Source organism: Mesocricetus auratus, unplaced genomic scaffold, assembly GCF_017639785.1.
Source record: "Mesocricetus auratus isolate SY011 unplaced genomic scaffold, BCM_Maur_2.0 Super-Scaffold_100010, whole genome shotgun sequence".
Lineage (NCBI taxonomy): Eukaryota > Metazoa > Chordata > Mammalia > Rodentia > Cricetidae > Mesocricetus > Mesocricetus auratus.
Window position 1 is genome coordinate 32008734 of NW_024429194.1, and position 23154 is coordinate 32031887.

A 23154-nucleotide genomic window follows, 5' to 3' on the forward strand; every position below is an offset into this window, starting at 1 on the left:
GTGTGTGTGTGTGTGTGTGTGTGTCTGTCTGTCTGCCTGCCTGCCTGCCTGTCTTTCTTTCTACTTGGAAGAGGTGGAATACACCCAGTGGTAATTAGCCATTTCTAAGACTCTAAGCATGGGATTTCTTTTCGGGAGTCTTTAAATTATGAACTATGTTGATTTAATAAAGAACAATTACTCATATGATTTATTTCTACTTAGATAGAGTTTAGGGCTTTGTTGTTTTAAAAATCCCATCCATTGTTATTAAATTGTCAAATTTAGTATCAGGCTATTCTTGCTACCCCCTTATGAAACATCTTAACATGCAGGAAGTTTACAATTGTACCATAATTTATTGCTGATACAATTTATAGCTTCTGCTCAGTGTTCTTCAGGTTTGCCAGAGGTTGACCAACGTTGTCTATTTATCAGAGTAATTTGTTTCTTTATATTGATGCTATCTATTGTTTAATTTTCAAACATGTTGGTTTATTTCTTTGACCTGGCCATTTCCAGTTTGTTCTTTTATACTTTTTATGATACAGCAAGTATACATTTTATATTTCTTTCTCATTTCTAATGCAAACATTCATATGGAAAGTCCCATGGAATAGTTATGTCCAACTTACAGCGTATGCTTAGTTTTCATTTTACTTTAGATCAACTGAAAGTTTAATTTCTTGGAGACTGGAACTTCTTTTTTACGTACTATTTAGAAGTGTGGCATTTAATCTATATCTGCAGAGATATGTTACTCTTAGCAATTGTTGATACTGTGCTAAATGCCTGGCAAGAAGAAAAATATAGATGAAGGGCTTATTTGACCTCATAATTTGAGGATGCACAACAGAAAGGTCATGGTATGAGCAAATCCTTGCACTGGCAACAAGTGTGTGGTGACATTTGCTTACATCAGGTCATACCAGAGAAATGAGAAATGTTGATCATCTCTCTTCTTTCTTCTCTTTTTATTAGTCTGGGACCCCAGCTCATGAGGTGGTCTCATACACATTCAGGGAGGCTCCTTAATTTATCCTCTCTGAAACACTTTCAAAAATACACCTGGAAGTTTGTTTCCAGGAGATTCCAGACCTAGGCCAATTGACAATGACATTATCCATAATAGGTACATCATAATTACAGAATGTGACCATAAGATACCTCCTAATTTAAATTATTAATATTTTTTGTTTGTTAAAGATATGGTCTACAAGGATGTTGGAAGAAGATGGGTGTTTTCTGTTATTTTCTTAATACAGCGTTCCGTGTCAAAAACTCTTTTACTTTTGGTTATGTTTTCAAAGTTTCCTTAGTCTTGTTGGTTTTATGTCTGGTAGTTTTATTGGTTGCCAAATGCTGTGGTAAAAACACCCTGATCTAAGTGTAAACTCATCTATTTCTTCTTTCAGCTCTGCATTTTTCCCTTCATGTCAGGCTTTGTTAACTGAGCCAACAATTGCAACCATTGTGTCCTCTTGGGGCACTGGTTCTTCTGTTATTGTGACTGTTATGTTTCATCTTTAGTCATTTTCTTTTCTCTGAAATATTAAATGACCAGAGTTTAATACAGGTAGTTCTGACGGGCTTAGAGTTTCGTGTGTGTGTGTGTGTGTGTGTGTGTGTGTGTGTGTGTGTGTGTGTGATGTAAGAAGTGTGTTTAAACCATTATATTTAAGGTCCTTATTGATATATTTAGGTCTAGGTTTGACACAACACTATATATAATAATTATTATTAGTCTCTGTGGGCTCTCATCTCTCTGACTATCCTTCCTTGCTTTCTTGGAACTTACTTGAACATTGGGGGTGGGGTGATTCTGTCCTGATTTGTATTTGTTTTGAGTATGTCTTCATTAGGATATAGAATTGTATCTCTTATATAATCTTTGATATTGTTACTCTGGTTAGTGTTAATGGAGATAGAAATATATAGAGAAGCAGAAAGGCAGGGAGTGTTTGAGATAGGAAAAGATGAAAAGATATAAACAAACATAGATAACCCAATATCTTACCCATCACATGAAATATAGAGCCCCTGCTTCTCCTTGACATTTAGTCTTTGCCATCTTTGGGTGTCTGTTTTTATGTACTTATTTTTATTGAAAGTATTTTTCATTCAATATATTCTGATTATAGTTGTCCCTCACCCAACTTCTCCCAGTTCCTTCTCAAGTCACTAACCACCTAAATCTACACTGCTTATTTCTATTTCTCATTAGAAAACATACAGTCATCTCAAAACAATAAAAATATGATTAAAAGCATGCTAGAAGAGGACAAAACAAAGAAACAGCAGGACATTAGGGAGAGCCAAGGAAAAGTACAAAAAACACATATAGACACAAAGACACATTTGAATTCAGTACCTTGAATATCCATTTTTGCCTTGTATCAACTCTGGAGAGTTCTTAGCCCTTCTCTCCTTCTTTTATCTCCTTGTTTCTTCCCTTCTTTCTTTGTTCATTTTTAAAATATATTAAATTCATGCATTTTTATTAAATTTTTTTCATACTGTATTTTTTGGTCATAGTCTGTCCCCCTTCCCCCACTCCTGCCCACCAGCTCCTCTCAGATCTTCTCTGTCTTATTTATTGAAATGCTATTCCAGCCACTCTTTCTCCTGCCTCTGTTCGACCATAATAATACACACAGTAGTTTTTCTATTATTGTTTCAAAGTTACATAAGGCTCTCTCAAAAGTTTTTGGTTAATTCTTTTAGCTGTTGTTTAGACACTTAAAATTCAATTAATCTGTTGTCAAGGCTGCTAATATGAAATGCTTGCAGAAATGTCACACAGTTAACTAAACAAATAACAAAACCACAAAAGACTTGTCTGTGGATAAAACTGCTATAATTAACAAATTGCTTTCAGTTTAATTTTGTGATGGTCTATGGATTATGAGATACAGAATTGCTTTGCAATGTTATAGAAAAATAGAATTTATTCATCTGGCTGCTGATAATCCATCTCATTCTAATGCATAGAACATATCTGCTCTTTCATTTTAATCCTCTTTTTTATTGCTATAAACAACAACACACAAGCTCAAATTCAATGTAAATTGAGACATTAAGAGAGACGTTACATTCTCACATTTTAGAGCACCCACCTACAACCCAAATGATTCATGTTCTTTTGATTTCTTAGTCTTGAAAACATGCACAATCTTATTGACAGATGCTGTTTGTGGTTATGTTGAGTCTGTGTGCTCCCATCCACACACAGTGGTTCTTACTGTCCTGAGCCTTGGTGTGGGCAGTCGATAAATACCGTTGGCACATACTAAGAAGCCTGAGCAAAGCAACATTATAATTTATTTCTATCTAAATTACTCCAATTTAGGAAAGGATGCTGAATTGCACCAATTTCCCATAAAACTAGCTCATTTTGATGAATACCAGTTTGTCTTCTGGTGCACAGTATTAGAGAAACAGAAAATAAACACGTGTACACACATTCAAATGTCTCCAACCTTTTATTTTGAATCAAACAATTGCTTTTTGTTATTTTCATTGATTCAGTGGGTAATTAACACTATGCCATACTGTGAATGCCACTTGCATTCAACAATATTAATATTCCCTTTCTTAGAAATAGAAATGAGACAAAGAAGCCTTTAACCGCTCTTTGAAGCATATTTTGTAATCAGATTGGGCATTTGTGACTGTAAACAATGAAATGGTAAATTGTTCTTCAAGGTTGCAACTCTATCTCATTTTTACAACCTGATCATTTACATTGGAAGAAAGCAGGCTACATTATGAATGAATTTCCTGATGAATCTGTCTCAATATAAATCTCCCCCAAATACCTCTTCTCCCAGCCTCTTCCCTGTAATTATTGAATATTTGAATTCTGAAGTTTAAAGCAATTGCAAATAACACTGATAGACTTCCTTTAGAATAGGATCTTACAAATATAGTAGCTTCTTACTCGCATCTTTTGCTGATAAATATACAAATGAAAATATTGCATATTATTTATTGTGAACAGGAATAAGTGGGGAGTTTTGCGATTACCTAGGCATCAAAAACTGTTCAAAGGGTGTCTTTTGAGGAAGGGTATGGCATGGGAAAGACACTGAGAGTGGTACCACAAACCAGTTTTCTCCAAGAAGTATTTGTCCCATCTGGAAATTTATGGCACAGAATTAACCATGTGTAAGAAATTATTGTTTTCATTTCACAAAAGGTATAGAGGTGGGAAAGTTTCACTGAGTGAGTGAAATACTTGCTTTACAAGCATGGTCCTGGCCCCTTTGTAAAATTTTGACACATGCATCCTTGACCACCTGTAAACCTATCTTTCAGCAATGAAGACTGGAAGATATTCAGGATGTGCTGGACATCCTGTCTAGCATAAATAGAAAGCTTCACGTTCAGTGAAAGACTTTGTCTCAAAAACTAAGGTGGAGAATGAGTGCACAGGACACTGGGTGCTGACCTCTGGCTTTTGTATGGACACCTGCACTAACACAGGTGTACACATGCACACACACAGACACATATAAAATTAAACCCTAGATTTTTTTCATTGAATATTAGGATACCAGAAAGTTTGGGTGAGAATGAACGGCATATAGAACTAACGAAACGAAACAGCCCAAGTACTTCTAATGAGATCTGGTTTCTGAAGAAAATAGATCCAACATTTCCTAAGTACCAGATGATCTTAGCGGCAGTTAAGGTATTATTCCAAAGGATGCAGGGAACCTAATGCATGCAGTAACAACTATAAACTGAGTATATTTAATTAATGCAGAACCTTAATGCAAAGGCAGTTGTTGGTTGAGAATATTAAGTATGGTTGACAAAACAGATGAGAAATGTCACAGAAGTGACTAAAGAATCTACAGGGTTATGTTTGTCCTGAGACTTAGGACCATGCCACAAAGGGGTGATCCTCTGTACACACAACTTTATTCTTCACTGATGGCATGGGTTTATTACATACCACTCATCCAGAATTTCAAATCTTAGCTGTGTTTCAGAGGTACCTATAACTTACTTTATGCAACTGTTGGACTATTTCTGACTTGTGTTGTGTCAAACCTCACCCTTACTACTTGTTAATCTTTCACATTGGGTCATTACTTCTGAGTCTCTTTCCCCCAATGGATTCTAGATCAATCTATCATTTCTAAGACTTGGTGGTGCTTAGTAAACACTAGGAGAGAGAGTTGAAGTCATTAGAGATACTTGCATTGACTTGACCTTCAAATTTTGAAAAAGATTTTTGTTACATAAATCAAAGGAAATTTTAGCCAAATGTCACAGGCAATGAAGTGCCCATTACTGGTTTTCCATCATATAATTTTACTACAGCAGTGGATGCTAGAGCAGGGCAGCATAGGCTTCAGAATGAGCTGCACTATGCTAATAACTAATAACTAATAACTCCCAAGTAAAAATGCCAAAAAATATTTCTTTCTCTGGCCAGCTACATCCAATGATCTATTAAGCTGGTTGCAAGCCTGTTCTTCGTCATTATTCCTTAGGGTGATGGAACCTCCACACCTGTAGGTCACTGTGGCACAGAAAAAGCAATATGGTGGAGGACATACTAGATTTCTACAGAATCTGGCTAGAGGGGACATGTCACTGCTATGCTCTTTCCTATTGCTGCATTGGCCAATGCAAATCACATGACCCAAGGGATTTAGGATCCTTCAGGAGAATCACTACACTGCTACAAACTCTAAAGACTACCAAACCTTGGATTTCTACCAATAATAAAGGCTTTTGGGTGTGATCGCTTTGCGTATAAACCAAGTCATTGGGGTATGGAGGCAGGTGGATTACCTCACATCTGAGACCAGTAGGGGTTATGCCAAGGAGGTCTAAGCTGGAGTGATATCTTGTCTCAAAAAAAAAAACAAATGAAACAACGAGAAAAATATTTACTAACCCTAAAATTAAAAACGCCAGCTAAATTTGTACCACAAATGCTATCTTGTATCTTTGGGTGTCTCTCTGAGTGAGACAAAACTAGGAATTTACAAAATCATCACACAAACTACTTTTCATAGAAGCAATGCTGTCTTATCAGTGAACTGTGTCTAAACTGTATCTCCAGGAGGGAGTTACCTTCACTCAATTTACCCCATTTAAATGTGCTCTTTCAAGTTCACTAGGTTCTTAATGACTCCGGGGTGATGATAGTTATCCAGTCATGAACATAGCTGGCTGAGAGCTTCCTAAGCTAATTTCTGCCTAGGACCTTTGTTGTTCAATCATCTCAGTTTCATTTATCTATTCCTGCTAGTGTTGGACTTCCTGGGTTATTGTGTAGCCATTACTCTGAATTGACTTGCTTTAGATTGCATTTAAACCTATGCTTCCCTGTGTAAAATCCTGCTGGCTGAAATCAACCTGATGCATGATGGAGTCTTTACAGGTTGTGATTTGTAAATTGCAGTAGATCATAGTCTCTCCCTCCCAACTGAAATGAATTCTTGTCACTATGATTAAGTAAAAAGTCACATCTAGGCTAAGGGAAAAATTAGAAACCCACTTCTATGAAAAGATCTGTGCTTCCTATTGTAATATTCTAATGTTTTCCTTTCTCTAGCCCTAGTGAATCAGAATGTGTGTGTTACATAATTTCAATTTATGTTTGTTTACTTGCTTATTTAAAAACTAGCTATTGATTGAGGGACTAAGATGCATTCATAAATACGTTATGTGTTGTTACTAATCCAATAAAAATATATACTAACAGCAAAAAAATGTATTTCCTGGTAATTCTACTTATTTGTTATTGTCATATTTCATTATGTGTCTTGGAAATACTTGGTTCATTATACACACACTGAACTTCTGTGACATATTTTGGGGAAGGTCCTTACATTGACAGTATCTTCACTTCAATATCAATCTTCTGTGGCTATTTAAATAAGTTTGTGTGTGTGTGTGTGTGTGTGTGTGTGTGTGTGTGTGTGTGTGTGTGTGTTTTCATCTTACATCTGTAGTTCATTATCCAGGGAAGTCAGTGCAGGAACTCAAGTCCCGAACCTGGAGTCAGGAACTAAAACAGAAGCCATGGAGGAGTGTGCTTTCTGACTTGTTCCCTGGGGCTTTCTCAGCCTCTTTTTAGTACAACTCAGGTCCGCCTACTCCTGGGCAGAACCACCCACACTTGTCTGGGCCCTCCTACATCAATCATCAACCCAGAAATTTCCCAGCAGACTGGCCCACAGGCTAATCTGCTGAGACTGTTTTCTCAACTGTGATTTAGTCTTCCCAAATGACTTCAGCTTGAAAAATGCCAAAAAAAAAAAACCCAGGAAAATGCAACCTGGTTCACACATGTGAATGTGCATATATGAGTGTGAGTGAGTGCATGTGTGTGTTTATATATACATATATGTATGTGTATGAGTGTGTGTGTAAGTGTAGGTATGTGACAGCCTTTATATGAATTTAGTAGTGTGAGTGAGTGCATGCATGTGTGCATTTAAGTGTGTGTATATTCATATGTGTATGAGTGTGTGTATATGTCTGTGACTATGTGTATATATATGTATGTGTATGTAAGTGTATTTGTGTACATGAGTGTTTGTATACATATGTGTGTGTGTGTGTCTGTGTATGTTAGTTAATGTTCTTTGAAACAGAAAATAGACTAACACTGAGAAACTAAATTTGTTCCTTCATTTTTGCCTATGAGGACATTATGTCACAGAGGTCTCACTAAAGAAAAAGGAAATTCTGGGACGCCTTTTTAAAATTATTTAAAATATTTTTAAAATTTGCAATGAAAAAATAAAGACAAATGCTAGTAGAAAAACTGTAATAACTGGCATGCCCTGATTGATGCTTGGAATATGATGATCATGCTATTTTAAGGAGATATAAAATTACTATAATACAGATTTACTGAACAGTTTCAAGTTTGCACAGCCAATACAATTGGCAGCTGTGTGAAGAGAGATCCTGAGGACACAGGAAGCCGTGGCAATGGGACTATGTAGTTAATTATGAATGTGTTCTCCATTTAGGGAATGAGGGAAACAGCCTCTGACTTCATTTGCTATCTGCTCGGTGTAACTCAGAGCACAGGCAAGTGGAAAGAGAAGGACTATGAATACTGCGTATTTATTTTGATCATAATACTATACAAACTATGAAACACTTTGATAATGATACCAATTATGAAATATGTTAATTAGCTGTGTGCATTCCATTTCTTAGGAATAAAGTAGGTGGTTTGGTTTAGCAACATTTAAGGTTGTTTTGTTTTATGATGTGTTTCTATCAGGAGATGATAAATCAAATGTGTTGGTGGCCATGATATACTAGTTGAATGATAAATGAGAAACAGAAGCAGTTGATGTCTAGTCATTCCCTACAAGCCTTAAGGACTTGCAAATAAGGAGATCATGCAAGAACGACTCTGAGTGTTTCTGAGAGCAGTTCACAAGAGACGATTCCTCTGCAATTTGTTCTTAGATGGCATACAGGTAAGGCTGTATTTCAAATAAAAAGAACACTGTGATTTGTAGTCTAGGAGCCCCCAAGGAGAGCCTCTGAGGAGATCTATGAAGCATGACTACATTTTCTTCTGGCTTATGAGTAATAAGGGCACTGAACATTGTTTGGGAGAAAACAAAGAATTTATGAATTTGTTATGAAACTGCGTCCAAAATAGAGAAAGAGGGAACATAATGAATATACTTGACAATCTAGGACATACAAGTTAGCAAAAGAAGGACTCAGCCAAAATATCTTATAATGCATTATAAGCAATTTTAGAAAAATATTATTCCCAGATACAAAATTAATTCTGAGTATAGCATGCAATTTCAAAGATCACTTGTAAATCAATGCTTAAATTCTCCACATCTTACAGTCTTTACTTCCACTCCAAGAAGGTTTGTGTTAGAGCTTAGACTGAGAAGACATCAAGTCAGGGACCCCCAAATGTTAGATTTTCCTCCCGACTAGCTGCATGATTTGAAGTCAGATCAATGTCATCTCCAGGCTTTTTAATTTCAATGTGTTTGGTAAAATGCACTTTAACTCTAAATGATGCTATGCAAGGATGGAAGAGCAAATACTAGGCAGCAAGGTAAGGCTAGGAAAGTCAAATTAGAAAGCAAGGTCATGGCTGATGTCAGCTTTTCCCTACTTACCTTCTCAGATCACTGGCTTTATAAAAGAAGGGAAGCCGATTACTCTTCTTCTAGGACAGACTGAGAATTCTCACATGTCCCTGGCTGTTAACGTGGAGCCCGAACGGACTGGTCATGCTACTTAACGTTTCCTCTCCCCTACCCCAGTCTGTTCTTGATAGTAAGTGGACTTGTGTTATCTCAAAGGAGGAATGAGATATATCCCCAGTAAGTGGTAGACCCCTCAGCTATGCCTGTGTCTGTCTGTGGAAGTAGCTTAAGTCTCTGTCCCACCTTTAGAATTAACTCTTTAGTCTCCAGGGGCTACTTTGGTAAGAAAAGAATCTTTATCATACTCAGAGTAAGGCTAGACAGGGTGGCAACCTCCTGTAATTCCAGAACTTGGGACATGGAGGAGGGATACTGGTATGCATAAGACCATGTCACAAAAAAGACCAACAAATAAAAGAATCTTGGCCTGAGTAGAAAGTTGAGAATGTAAAGAAGTAGACAAGATACTGGAAGAAGAAAGTGTGGTAGGAATTTGTGATGGACTACAAAGACTGAATTTCAGGGTGAACAACCTCTTAACTTTGACTAAGGGCTGTAAAATCAATCACCTGCTCTGGGGAACTAAACCTTATGGGATGCTAATGTATCCCTAGTCATCTACAATGCATGCTCTGACGCTAGTATAAAGCATGGCCCTGCATCTCCTAATTAGACAATACAATTACATTATTCACTTTTAAAAGAACATTTTTCTCTTACTTTTGAGATCAATATAGTCATATAATGTCTCCCTTCCTTCTTCTCCCTCCAAATCCTTCTATATACACCTCTCTACTGTCCTTCAAATTCATGACCTCATTTTCATTGATTATTATTACATACATATTTGCACATACATATATATACCTATATACAACTTGCTCAGCCCATATAATGATACCCCATATTGTGTTTTCACAATTGTTCATTTTGTATTGGATATCCAATTGGTGTGCTGTGAAGAAATAATAACATAGGCAATTAGAAATGAGAAATACGACCTCTTATTGCCATTTGTTGTGATGTAAGTACAAATACTTTGAAATCATGCCTGTTATGATAGTCATGTCATAAACTATTAAAAATAAAAGTATAATATCTCTGAATTTCAGAAATTTGTAATGCTTGTACTCAAGATATTTTCCAAAATGGATTCTCAACCCAAAACTTAGCCATCGTTGTGGAAAAATACCACATATCACATCTGAATGGAAGAAGAATAAGAGGTATGAGTTTCCTATTATCACAAGCTTAATGGGCTAAGGCAATATGACTTTGTCATCTGATACTTTTGGGAACCATAAAGCTAAATTCAAGCTGTGGGAATAGTTGTTGTCTTTCTGGAGCCTCAAGCAAGACCTCTGCAGCCTCTGCTGTCTCCTTGAAGCCTCTGGCCTTCTCTCAAGAACACCGTCACTTTAATTTTGCTTTTGTCACCTTACCACCTTCTTTTTCTCTAAGACTCCTGCTAACCTCTTGTAAGGGACTTTGTGACTAAGTGGAGTCCCCTAGGATGATCTAGATCACAGGTATGTCCAGCTTGCAGCATGTGGGCTGCATATGGCCAAGGAGAGAGCTCTATATATTGCCTATGTTTCTCTTCTGTTGCTGGCTCACATAGTACCAGTGGTCAGCTAGGGTGGCAAGTTGGCTGGAGGTTGACTGGTCTTAGGAGATCTCATTCTTTTTTTTTTTAATTTTATTTTCCAGTTTAAATTTGGATAAGAAACAGGGTTGCTTCACAAGTCAGTTCCAGGTCCCTCTCCCATTCCCTCCCTTCCTCCCGAGCCCTCCCCCCCCCATTATCCCCTCAATTTCCCCAGGGAGGGTGAGGCCCTCCATGGGGGTGTGCATAGTCTGTCATTTCATATAGGGCAGGGCCTAGACCCTTCCCCAAGAGTTCGGGTGAGAGTGCACCTCACATTGTTCTATTGGAGTCCAAAGTCCGTGTGTATACTTGGGATGGGTACTGATGTGCTGCCCAAGGCTCAATAGATTCCCTAGGCCTCCTCACTGACACCCAGATTCAGGGGGACTTGATCAGTCCCATGCTGGCTTCCCAGGCTGATGCCTGGGATTCAAGAGTTAACCTTTGTCTGGTCAGCTGTTTCTGGGGGTTAAACCAGCCGAGTCTTAATCCCTTTGATCATCAGTCCTCCCTCTCTGTTACTGGCTTTCTTGAGTTCAGCTCAGTACTTAACCAAAGGAGTCTGCCTCTTCTTCGATCAGCCACTAAATAAAGTTTCTGTTTCCCAGACTCTCTGGCCATAGGATTGAAGGCTGGCACTCCCCAGATCTATGTCTAAAATCCATATATGAGAGAGTACATGCCATGTTTCTCTTTTTGTGACTGGGTTACCTCACTCAGGATGGTTTCTTCTAGTGTCGTCCATTTGCCTGCGAATCTCATGATTCCATTATTTTTTTCTGCTGAATAGTACTCCATTGTGTAGATGTACCACATTTTCTCTATCCACTCTTCAGGTGAGGGACATCTAGGTTGCTTCCAAGTTCTGGCAATTACAAATAAAGCTGCTATGAACATAGTGGAACAGACATCTTTGTTGTATGAATGGGCATCTTTTGGATATATGCCTAAGAGTGGAGTTGCTGGGTCTTGTAGTAGGTTTATTCCCATTTTTCTGAGGAATCTCCACACTGATTTCCAAAGTGGCTGAACCAGTTGGCACTCCCACCAGCAATGGAGGAGTGTCCCCCTTTCACCACATCCTCTCCAGCATAAATTGTCATTGGTGTTTTTGATTTTAGCCATTCTGACAGGAGTGAGATGGTATCTGAGAGTTGTTTTGATTTGCATTTCCCGGATGGCTAAGGATGTTGAGCACTTTCTCAAGTGCCTCTCAGCCATTTTAGACTCCTCTATTGAAAACTCTCTATTTAGTTCTGCAGCCCACTTTTTAATAGGGTCCTTTGGTGTTTTGGAGACTTGCTTCTTGAGTTCTTTGTAAATTTTGGAGATCAACCCTCTGTCAGATGTGGGATTAGTGAATATTTTTTCCCATTCTGTGGGCTGCCTTTTTGTCTTGCTGACTGTGTCCTTTGCTTTACAGAAGCTTCTCAGTTTCAGTAGGTCCCATTTATTAATTGTTGATCTCACTGTCTGTGCTACTGGTGTTATATTCAGGAAGCTGTCTCCTGTACCAATTCGTTCAAGGGTACCACCCACTTTCTCTTCTAAGAGGTTCAGTGTGGCTGGATTTATGTTGAGGTCTTTGATCCATTTGGACTTAAGTTTTGTGCATGGCGATAAACATGGATCAATCTGCATTCTTCTACATGCCAGTCTCCAATTATGCCAGCACCATTTGTTGAAGATGCTTTCTTTATTCCATTGTATATTTTTAGCTTCTTTGTCAAAGATCAGATGTTCGTACGTGTGTGGGTTAATACCTGGATTTTCAATTCGATTCCATTGGTCTACCTGTCTATTTTTGTGCCAATACCAAGCTGTTTTCAGGACTATAGCTCTATAATAGAGCTTGAGGTCAGGGATGGTGATGCCCCTGGACGTTGCCTTGTTGAACAGGGTTGTTTTGGCTATCCTGGGTCTTTTGTTTTTCCATACAAAATTGAGGAGATCTCATTCTTACAGCTCAAGGTAGCCTGACAGCTGAGAAAGAGGTGAGGCTGGCCATTGCAGAGATTATTTGGAGAAGTTAGGATTCCTAGAATTCCTTAAGTGATATGTGGTAACTCTTAAAGTTCATTGCTCTAAAACACTGAGATTTAGGATGATGTCACATGGAGATTGTGAAATGACATTGGTATTTATCATCACTTCCAAAAGCTTAGTAGAATAAAGTCAGTAAAAGTTATTTCTAAGTCTTCTGTACGTTTTTATGATCAACAAGGACAGAGAAAGATGGCAAAAGAACAAAAGAAAAATGTATGAGACAAAAGTACTACTGATGGTAGAAATGTTAATAGAAATAGTAATAGAAAAGAAGAAAAGGATGAGGAAGAAGAGAAGACAGAGGAGAGGGAGGAAGAAGACGAGGGGGAGAAGGGGGAAGAGGAAAAGTATGATGAAAAAGGAAGAAGAAGAAGAGGAGAAAGTGGTGTTGGAGGAAGAGAAAGATAAGCAGAGAAGTCAGAAGGATAAATGGAAGGGCTGGGAATCATCTTCTGTGACAGCAGTGGACATGCGGGCTTGGAATCAAGACTACCAGAGTTAGGATCCTCATAAACTCACTTAAAATCCCAGTTGTTTTGGCAGCCTACATGTAATTCCAGCATCAGAAAATGGAGTCAGGTGATCCTCAGAGAAAACTAGCTTGTCAAGTTAGCCATTTTGGCAAACTCTGGGTTTGGGTGGTAGACCCTGCCTCCATGAATAAGAAGAATAATTCAGGATGATCCGTCTGGCACCTTTGACCTCTGTGCAAACATGTACATATATGCAGCAATGTTGTACACACAGACACAAAATGGAAGAAAGATAAAAAGAAGGAAGAAGGAGAGGGAAAGGAAGAGTGCCGAAAAGGAAAGTTGGAAGCAGCTCTGAGAGAAAGGGGTAGAAGGAAACAGAAATACAACCTGCTTTTCATTTGTCATGATTTCCAAAATGCAGTACAAGACCCCCCACAGCAGGTACAATATCCCTCACTGTGTGTGTTTGTGTGTGTGTGTGTGTGTGTGTGTGTGTGTGTGTGTGTGTATGAGAGAGAGACAGAGACAGAGACAGAGAGAGACAGAGAGAGAGACAGAGAGATCATTTTTAAAGTCTCTTTGAGGAATAGTTTACAATTCAGATAGAAACCTAGAGAAAAGGGAAAACATATTAATCCTTCAGAAATAGTGAGGGGAATGTTAGGAAAAGGGGAAGCAAAAATCTTATATTCTACATTCTGAGACTGTCAACACACTTTTCTATATTCATTTATCAGACAGTCAATATTACTGCACTGAGAACAATGGGAAATTCTTCCCTGGTAAAATGTGCCTCACTCAAAGGAGAAAGGGAATGGCCTTGTGGAATGTCCCAAGCTGCCAACAAACCCTGAGGTAGAGGCCACAGTGGATAGGGGAAACACAAACATGCCAATGTCACCTTTTGATCCTTTTCCAGTGAGCCTGAATATGCTCCATATGAAAGACAGAGGACAGGAAACCATGGAACCTGCAGGAGGCAGGCAATGCAGAAAGCCATTTTGTTTTTGTCTGTTTTGTTTTAGTCTGTTAGCTAAAGTAAAAGAAATGTAGCAAAAATGTCGTAAATATACCTCCACATAAGAATTTCTATGAAGAGTAAGAAAAAAACATATTTGGAACAAAAAATTTAATTGTTCTTATCTTTAACCCTATCTTGTAAATGAGTAACGCTGATAAAATCATGAGAAAATAGCAGTAGAAAGAGAAAATTTGAGAACACTGTGACTTTAGTCACAGGTTACACAATGGCATCTTGGCCCACAATGAAACACATTAAAAAGTGATCCCATAAAAATAGCCTTATCAGGATACCATAGCTACCTCAGCTTGAGTAAGTACATTCTGATACTCACACAATGACAAAACCATCTAACAACTTGTTTTTTCCAATATGTCCCCATTGTCCAACCACCTGTGACTTAGGTAAGAGAAATTTCAAGTCTAACAGAATAGTTGCATAACAGACAGTTAGATTTATAATGGGAAATAGAACAAGCTAGGCCAGAAAACAAAGGAACTAAAGAAACTAGAGAATCAAAGATGAGAGAAATCAGCCCAGTAGAATTACTATTGAGACAGAAAACCAGAAAAAAATCAAAATAAGAAAAGAAATTGCTTGCTATGATTAAGGGACCTGAATACCACGAATGTAAAAACCATGCCAGAGCTCAACATGAAAAGATTTCTGTTTTCTTTTTGTTTTGTTTGTTTGTTATTTTTTTAAGTGTTAATTCTGTTTTATTAGTCAACTGGAAATCTGACGACTCTGCAGTCTGGGGAGGAGTGACAAGATTTCTGCATGGTGCCAAAATTTGAACTCCACAAAGTTCCTTACATTTAAAATATATATATTGAGTAACTCAGAAATTAATGTCATGATTATCACAACAACGCATGTGCCTAAGAAAGACTGTAATGATCCAACTGAAAACTTCCAGGGATTTCCCCTACCTAGATCATCATTTTCCCCAGTTAGCCCAGTTATCCATTGCTGCACAGCAGCAACAAATCCCCAAGCCCCATATCATGAGTATTTTTCACAGACATGGAATTTACATTCAAGTCACAGATGATGGCTTGTATGTTCCAGGTAGCTTAAGCTTAGTGGGTTAGTGGGTTAGAAGACCCACTTTTGAGACAGTACACCTGTAGTGTTGGTTGCAAATTCCTCTCCCTGTGAATGTGTACACTATGTGTGTTCCCTATCAACATACTAGTTGTATTCTAAGAGCAGGTGTTTCAAGGTGAAAAATAACATAAGATACACACACACACACAAACACACACTGTGGAAGTTACAGATTACAATACTTCCATAGACAAAATTCTGTCCAGATTCAAAGATAGGCAATGGAAATGCTACGTCTCTGAGATAGGAATATCAAACTTACATTCTAAAGATGTGTAAAGTAGGAGATGAGATACTGTCATAGTTATTTTTAGAAGAAGGAATAGTGTGTCACCCTAACCAAACATTCTGTAGTTAGAGAAATCATCACCTACTGAAAAAGTGTCAAGGTGACACATTTCAGACATGTTAGATGGCACAGATTTGACTTCCCCTCTCATGACATAACAGGAGCATGCATTTTCCTGAGACATGATAATTATCCTGTAAAGAAGATTGAAAGTTGAGGATTTAGTTCACCTGATAAAGTGATTGCTAGCAAACCCAAAGCCATGAGGCCAAGTCTTAGCACCACATAAACTAAGGTGAGATGGTGCACACTTGTCATCCCCATACTTGGCACTGAAGAGGTAGAACAGAAGTACAAGGTCATCTCTGTTATGTAGCTTCAAGGCCAGTTTGGGATGCATGAAACTGTGTCTCACAAGACAATTGGTATTTGAAATCTAGAAAAGGACCAATATAGAAATCCAACAACCTCTGTGGAGCATGCCAGGAAACCCCACTCACAAGTTCCCCATAATATACAAATGGTTATCTTTGATGAGGAAGACAGATTTCATCAAATTAAGGAAGAATCTGAGACTCAAGTTAATGAAGATCAGAAGAAAATAAAGAGTCCAATTGAAGGGGGAAAGGATTTTTGGCAACAATTTTTGCAACAAGGATTCATTTGACATGGCTGAAATGCATGTGTATGCAATGGCCAGGGAAAATTAGAGGGTGCTAAATCATTGTATTTTATCATAAGAAATTAATAGCTGGCATCTAAAAATCAGAAATTTGTTCTTAGAGATATAGATATATACATTGATTATAATGCTGGAAGTGATTGCCTCTGCAAAATGGGATGAATGAGAATGACACTGCAAAACGAAACACATTGTTTTCATTTATTTTGTGTACGTAGTTGGTCTTGAGAATAGAGAATGTGGGCAGGTTTGGATTTGAAGATCCCACTGTGTTGTGGGCTACCACAGTCTCTGGGAGGAAAGATGAAGGACCTAGCTGCATGAGGGCAATGAAGCTGCTCTGCCTCCCATAGCAGCTGCCTGAACTTCTCCTAGGAACTGCACAAACACCAAGCAACTTTACTCTCTGTGCATCCAGGGCTGGTAGAGGACAGGGGGGCATGAACCAACAGTGCCCACATCAGCTTCCTGCTGACTCCACTGCCTTGGAGGAGGGAACGCCTTAAAAATGACCTTTGATAAATAGGAAAGCTATAACTATCACATCCAGAAAAACTAATCAAGCTTCCCAGGAAATATGAATGTAAATAAAATATTGATTAAAAGCTAAAAGGATTTTAATTAGGTTACTTAGTTTAATAGTTTAATTTGGCAGAAACAGACAACTTGGACAAGGTTCTTTGTGTAAGCACATTTAAAATCACTAATTAAAATTTCAGATGGCAATCTGAGATTAGCAAGAGGATCTTCAAAGGCAAGCAAGATGCCCACTTATTTTATTTTTTTAAAAAGACATAACACAATTCTAAGATGTTACTTGAGCCTTCTGTTTGAAACAGAACAGGTACTCAGATACACTGGAATTCTCCTTGACCTCATATACCCTCCATAATTAATTTATGTGGAACAGAAAGGATAGTTTGGAGGGCGAATAACATAAATTATATGTATTTTGTTGAAGAATCTCCTGTATTCTGAATAGAAAAGAAAGAATTGTTCTTTCTGAAATATGGCATTATTAAATAGAAGAAATTGATTCCTAAACATGTAAAAGGCATAGCTCAACCTAATATTATTTATTCAGTCTGATTCAGCTAGTGCATAAACCATTTGAAGTAAGACAGCCAGAGAAGCTCTCTCTGTCATCTCTATTAGGTAACTACATAGCAATATGCTACATTTCTGCTTCAAGGTCAAAGCTAAGCCTGTGTTTGTTATGTATTACATGACACAGCATACAGAGTACAACAGTTGAGGACAGATGAGTGTAAAAACAGGTTTGTTGAATATGTCAGAGCTCACATTCTGGTTTAGCTCATTAATCATATGATTTGAAATAATTCACAAAGTTTTTCTCATGCCTCAGTTTGCCTATTTGTAATATAAGACTGACAATAATTGTATCTATTTCATAGGTTGAAGACTAATTCACTAGGAGAATTTAAAATGAGTAAATATTGAATGCTTAAAAACAAAACTTTAAAACATAGTCAATACCCAATAAATGTTAGCCCTGTAAATATGAGGTGATTAGGGTGGTACAATTGAAACATATTAAAAATCTTTATGGTTAACTGAGAAGAAGGAAGACAGATGATTACACTTATAAACAATGCTTGAAAGATCTGGATTTAAACTCTAGTTCAAGCACATATTAGTTGTATATACCTTAAATGAATGAATGACCTGTCAATGTTTCTGTCCCCTTATATGTAAATGAGGATAACTGGATCTCACTTAGAGTGCTATTGAAAAGTCCCCAAGGTTATGGCCTGATACAAAGCTTGACCCCTAAGACTTGTTCAGTAAATATTAAGTCACTATTCTTTCTGTTATGCAAGAAATACAAAATATTGTAGGGTTATTGCCCTACAGGGATTTATAGATGTGGCAAGTCACAGTTTGGTCACTTTCACTAATTTAAATTCACTTGGAAGGACCTTAGTGGTTCATTGCTTTAATGGAAGCTACCTAGGTACATAAGAGCCTGAAGTGTCCTGATATAATCAGAAGTCATCACTCATCTGTTCTAGGGGAGACAGCGTTTTGACTTCTACACAGATTAATCATACATGTCAATGACATTGGTATTTACATAAATGTCATCATAGCTTTGGAACAAATAAGTCCTAGAGCAATAGATTACTTCAAAAAGAGGCACTGTCAACATTTCATGGCTATGTTCTTGACCACAGGGAAGACATTTGACTGACAATATGTAAGGTATCACATTGAAATGTGAATAGAATCCCAATTTCCAGATAAATCGTAAATGTCAGTGACACCACAAGTTAATGGAGAGATCATCAGTTACAAAGAATGGAAAACATATATCTGATTATTAATGCCACCAGGCAAAACAGTTAACTAGTCATGCCTTGTGTTTTTATCTGTTGTCATTTAGTTTTAACTTAATATATGACAAAACATATCTGTGGCTGGGCACCAATTCAGAACCATCTTAACCTCAGCCATATAAATTGTTGGAGCTATTATTAGCCCAATAGCAAGAGTGTCTAAAACTAATGAAAATTTGAAGGAAATTTTGCATATAAAGTTTCAATGACATATAACAGAATATAGCTGCAGCTGGGCTCCAGTTTGGTCTCCTAAATTGTTGGGGTTATTGTTTATATAATTTAAACTAAGCCTTTATTAGCCCAATAGCAAGAGTGTCTAAAACTAATGAAAATTTGAAGGGGAATCTGCATATAAAAACTCAAAAATAAAGATAGTTAATTAATCTAGTCTTATATTACTTTAATCCAGAGTGTATTTTAAAAATAAAGTTCTAAAATTTAATTCATTTCAATGACAACAAAGATTTCTGCTCACCATTCACAATTATCCATTTCAGTTATGCCACTCGTGTTGAAAAAAGCCATTCTTAGTCTTTACATAAATAATTATTTAATCCTTTGAAAACTCAACTTCTATTAGAAACTCACTTTCCTTTTATTTTTCTGCTGCCAATTTCTGCATCTACAACCGAGGTCAGGCAGTCCATGTGTATTTTGGAATGTGTGAGATGAGCCCAATTCTCTATTAGTAATAACACAAGGCAATGTGGGGAGTACCTGGAGGCCCATGGTCTTCAGAGATGTATCTTTATAGTTTTGTAGGCACATCCCATGGGTTACAAGTAATTAGAGGAAACTGTAAGGCAACAAATAACAGGTTAACCATGTCATTCTTGAGGTCTGTGAGGAAGAGAGTGTGGTTTAAATGCTCACATAAACTCACATATGGATTCAGATTTCCTCTACTGAGACACACTTCCGGGTGACTTCATTCTGACTCCCGCATGTAAATGTGTGACTCTGTAGCAATGAAACAGAAACCATTGATCCTGTGCACAAATCCTTTTCATTATTGCTTTAATGAGCATGTGCTTTAAAACCTAGCCTCTTTTTCATCTCAAACATATCCGATTGTTCTTTTCCCCTCTGGTTTGCCACAGCAGATAGCATCATGTAAACCAATTTGTGGCCAGGTCTAATGATGCTAGGCAATGAGTGACCATAAGGATGTCTTGAACAAAAGCTGTGTTCTGTTCGTATTCAGTGAATCTTTGAAACAGATGTGAGCTTGAGTGCCAGGCAGCTCTGATTAGTCATTATCAGCTGGTCTTTGATGAAATGCCTATCTCAGAAAATGCATCTGTCTTCCTTGGGAAATTGTTTGGCTCTGGAGAATAAATGAGCCTGCAGGTTCGGCTTTTGTTGTTTCGCTCTGAATAGTAACCAATGTCAGAAGGCATGTGTGCTATCCCTGTTCATCCTGATCGAAGAATGCCACACAAACAACATAAGGACCACTTTCTATTCATGACATAAAAGCTCACTAGATCCACCAGTGTATTTCCTATTTGAACTCTATTTTTCCATTAAACTACAAAAAATAATAGAAATTAAACTTTAATTTCATTTAGACAAGATAATGAGGCAATTTTACGCGAATTTCATTTGAGCTTAACTTGTTTGAATCCTTTATCAGGAACATCCTTTACCAGGAGTTGGTTGAATAATAGTCCTGGGATATTTAAGTGACCATATAGAGCACCAACAGACATCTTTGGCCTTCACAGCTTGTGTCTCCTTGGAGTTATCTGCTGATTATAACCAGTGTCGCTGACTTTCTTCCAAGGTCACAATTTATGGATTCATGTTTCCACTGTGAATTTATGATATGAAACTATTACATCTCCAATTAAATTGATCTACTTTTTCACATTAGAAGAGAAAGTGTCATGCTTTATGAGTGTTTGGTGCTAATTTCAAAACTGCTTTAAACATATTTTGAAAAACACAGTACACTCCTAAGAACACTTAATTTTCATCTTTTATATTAAACACATAGTGTAGAATCCTGGAGGACATAATTAACTGTTTAAAATTCTACTCACAAGTTTTTTTTTTATTTAAAAATATTTTTATTGAATTCCATACACTATATTTTGTTCATATTTATTCCACTGAACTTCTCACCTTAACTTCCCCTGGATCTATCTCTTACCACCCCACCCCTCTCAACATCCCTTTGTATCCTCTTTTCTTATTTTTAGTAACCTATGGGTCCATCCATCCACTATAGCATGGTCAAACTACCAAAGGCCACACACACCCTTAAAGAAAACTGACTTTCCCTCCCAGAAGCCATCAACTTTGAATAGCTCCTCAGCTGAGAGCTGGGTTTCCCTGAGACCTTTCCCAGCCACGCCAGAATGTTAACTGGCCTGATCTTGTGGAAATATTACGCAGACAATCACAGCCCCTGTGAGCTTATGTGGACAACCTTTGCATGTCTAGAAGGCAGGGTTTCACTCAGGGCTTCCCTGGCATCTGCTCTTAAAATATCCCTACTCTCCCTTCTATGGTGATTGACAGACTTTGATGATCCCCCATGGAAGGCTTCACTGTCCCTGGGGAATGGATAGGGGGTAATAGGGGGGTATGGGAGGATGGGAGGGAGAGGGAACTGGAATTGTTATGCAAAATAAGATTTCTTCTAATTTAAAAAAAAACATAGAAAACCTCAGGGAATGTGTTGTATATGTCCCATTTGTGGCAGAGCACTACACTGACATTTCTTCTCTACACTTTAACCAGTAGTGAGTTTCAGTGTTGAGCATTATCCACTACAAGGGACCTTCTCTAATAAAGTTTATGAGTGTAAGATATAAATTTAAAGGAGAGTTTAATACTATGACCATTTAGTAGAATAATAGTATATTCTTTTACCCTTGGAGTCTGTGAACTCCCCAAATATTGGTTCTTAGGCTACATTACCTGGCATGTATTTCCTCTTGTAGAGCAGGCTCTAAATCCAGTCAGAAAGCAGTAGGTTATTCCCATAACATGTGGGCCACTACTGCACTCATGGGCATACCTCGTCATATGAGTTATTATTGTAGTTCATAGAGTTTACATATGGGTAAGACTTTTGATGATTTTTTCCCCAGAAACCTACACAGTAACTACAGGTGCTATGAAACCTATGCAACATAGAGGAAGATTTCTAGTTAGTACTTATTTGATTTCTTGATATCTTATGACCAAAGTGGATGGTACGCTCAGCAATAGGATATTGCCATCAAGATTTTGCATACAAACAAGAGAGTACAAGAAAGTAATGCTAATTACATGTGTCTTCTGATTGGACGGATATGTGTGACAAGGACACCTCTGACTAATAGCTCAATGGGAGGTATCCTCACCTGCTCACCTGGGACTAGGCTTTTTATTGGCAACATATGGCTTTTGAGAGGAGCATTATTCTCCATTCTATGGCAACAAAAATGAAAACGTTTTATTTGAGCATGCATATATACACATGATGTATATGTATGTAGGTACACATGTACACACATGTAACAAAATAGTTTTTATATGGCTTTTGAACATCTTAAATGTTAATTATCCCTAATCTTCCAATCTTCTCTATCTTCCCATCACTCTACCCACTTAAATTTCCATTTCTATCTTTTCCCTTTCCCCTTCATGTCGTCTGTGTCTCTTCAAATTTTAAAGGGAAGGCACAGTAATTATTAAAACATAGCATACAATATACTGAGGAAATAAAACATGATCAAATCTAGGAAGAGTCAAGGTTGGCTGTACTCTAATAGAAGCAATATCAGAAGGGAGAATAGAATCTGACTTGCTGAAAGGAAGAGAGTCTTTCTGGCACAAAATACAGAAATGGAGATGAGGTGGGCTTGAAGAATTTACATAAGTTGGATGTAGTTTTGGCAGTGTATAGAGCTGGAAGACCAGAGGAGGAGAAATGAGAGTTGAGTGAAATGAAGTGTTGAGACAATGGATTCTAATAGCAAACTTGTAAAATTAACTTGATTTTATGCTGAAATAAGTAGAAGTCCTTTGAGATCGGAGGATCGTAACATCCTTAAGACAGACAGGAGAAACAATGACAACCAAAAATAGTTCATGAGATAGAAAATGTGTTCCAAATTCAGTAGCATGTAAGAGTCACAATTGACAAATGACAGAAAAACCATTATGTCCAATATGGACAAAATATCTTTTTAATGATGGAAGGTAATTATTTTAGATGCAGAATGAATGAGAAGAAATAAAGCTAAATACATTTACTTCAGAATGATTGAGGTGCTCATGTCTGCTGCTTTGAAAGCATAACCTATGGTAATGGAATGAAAAGGCAAAGATATTTCAAATACAAAACAATTATAAGAAGAAATTTCTTTATTAAAATT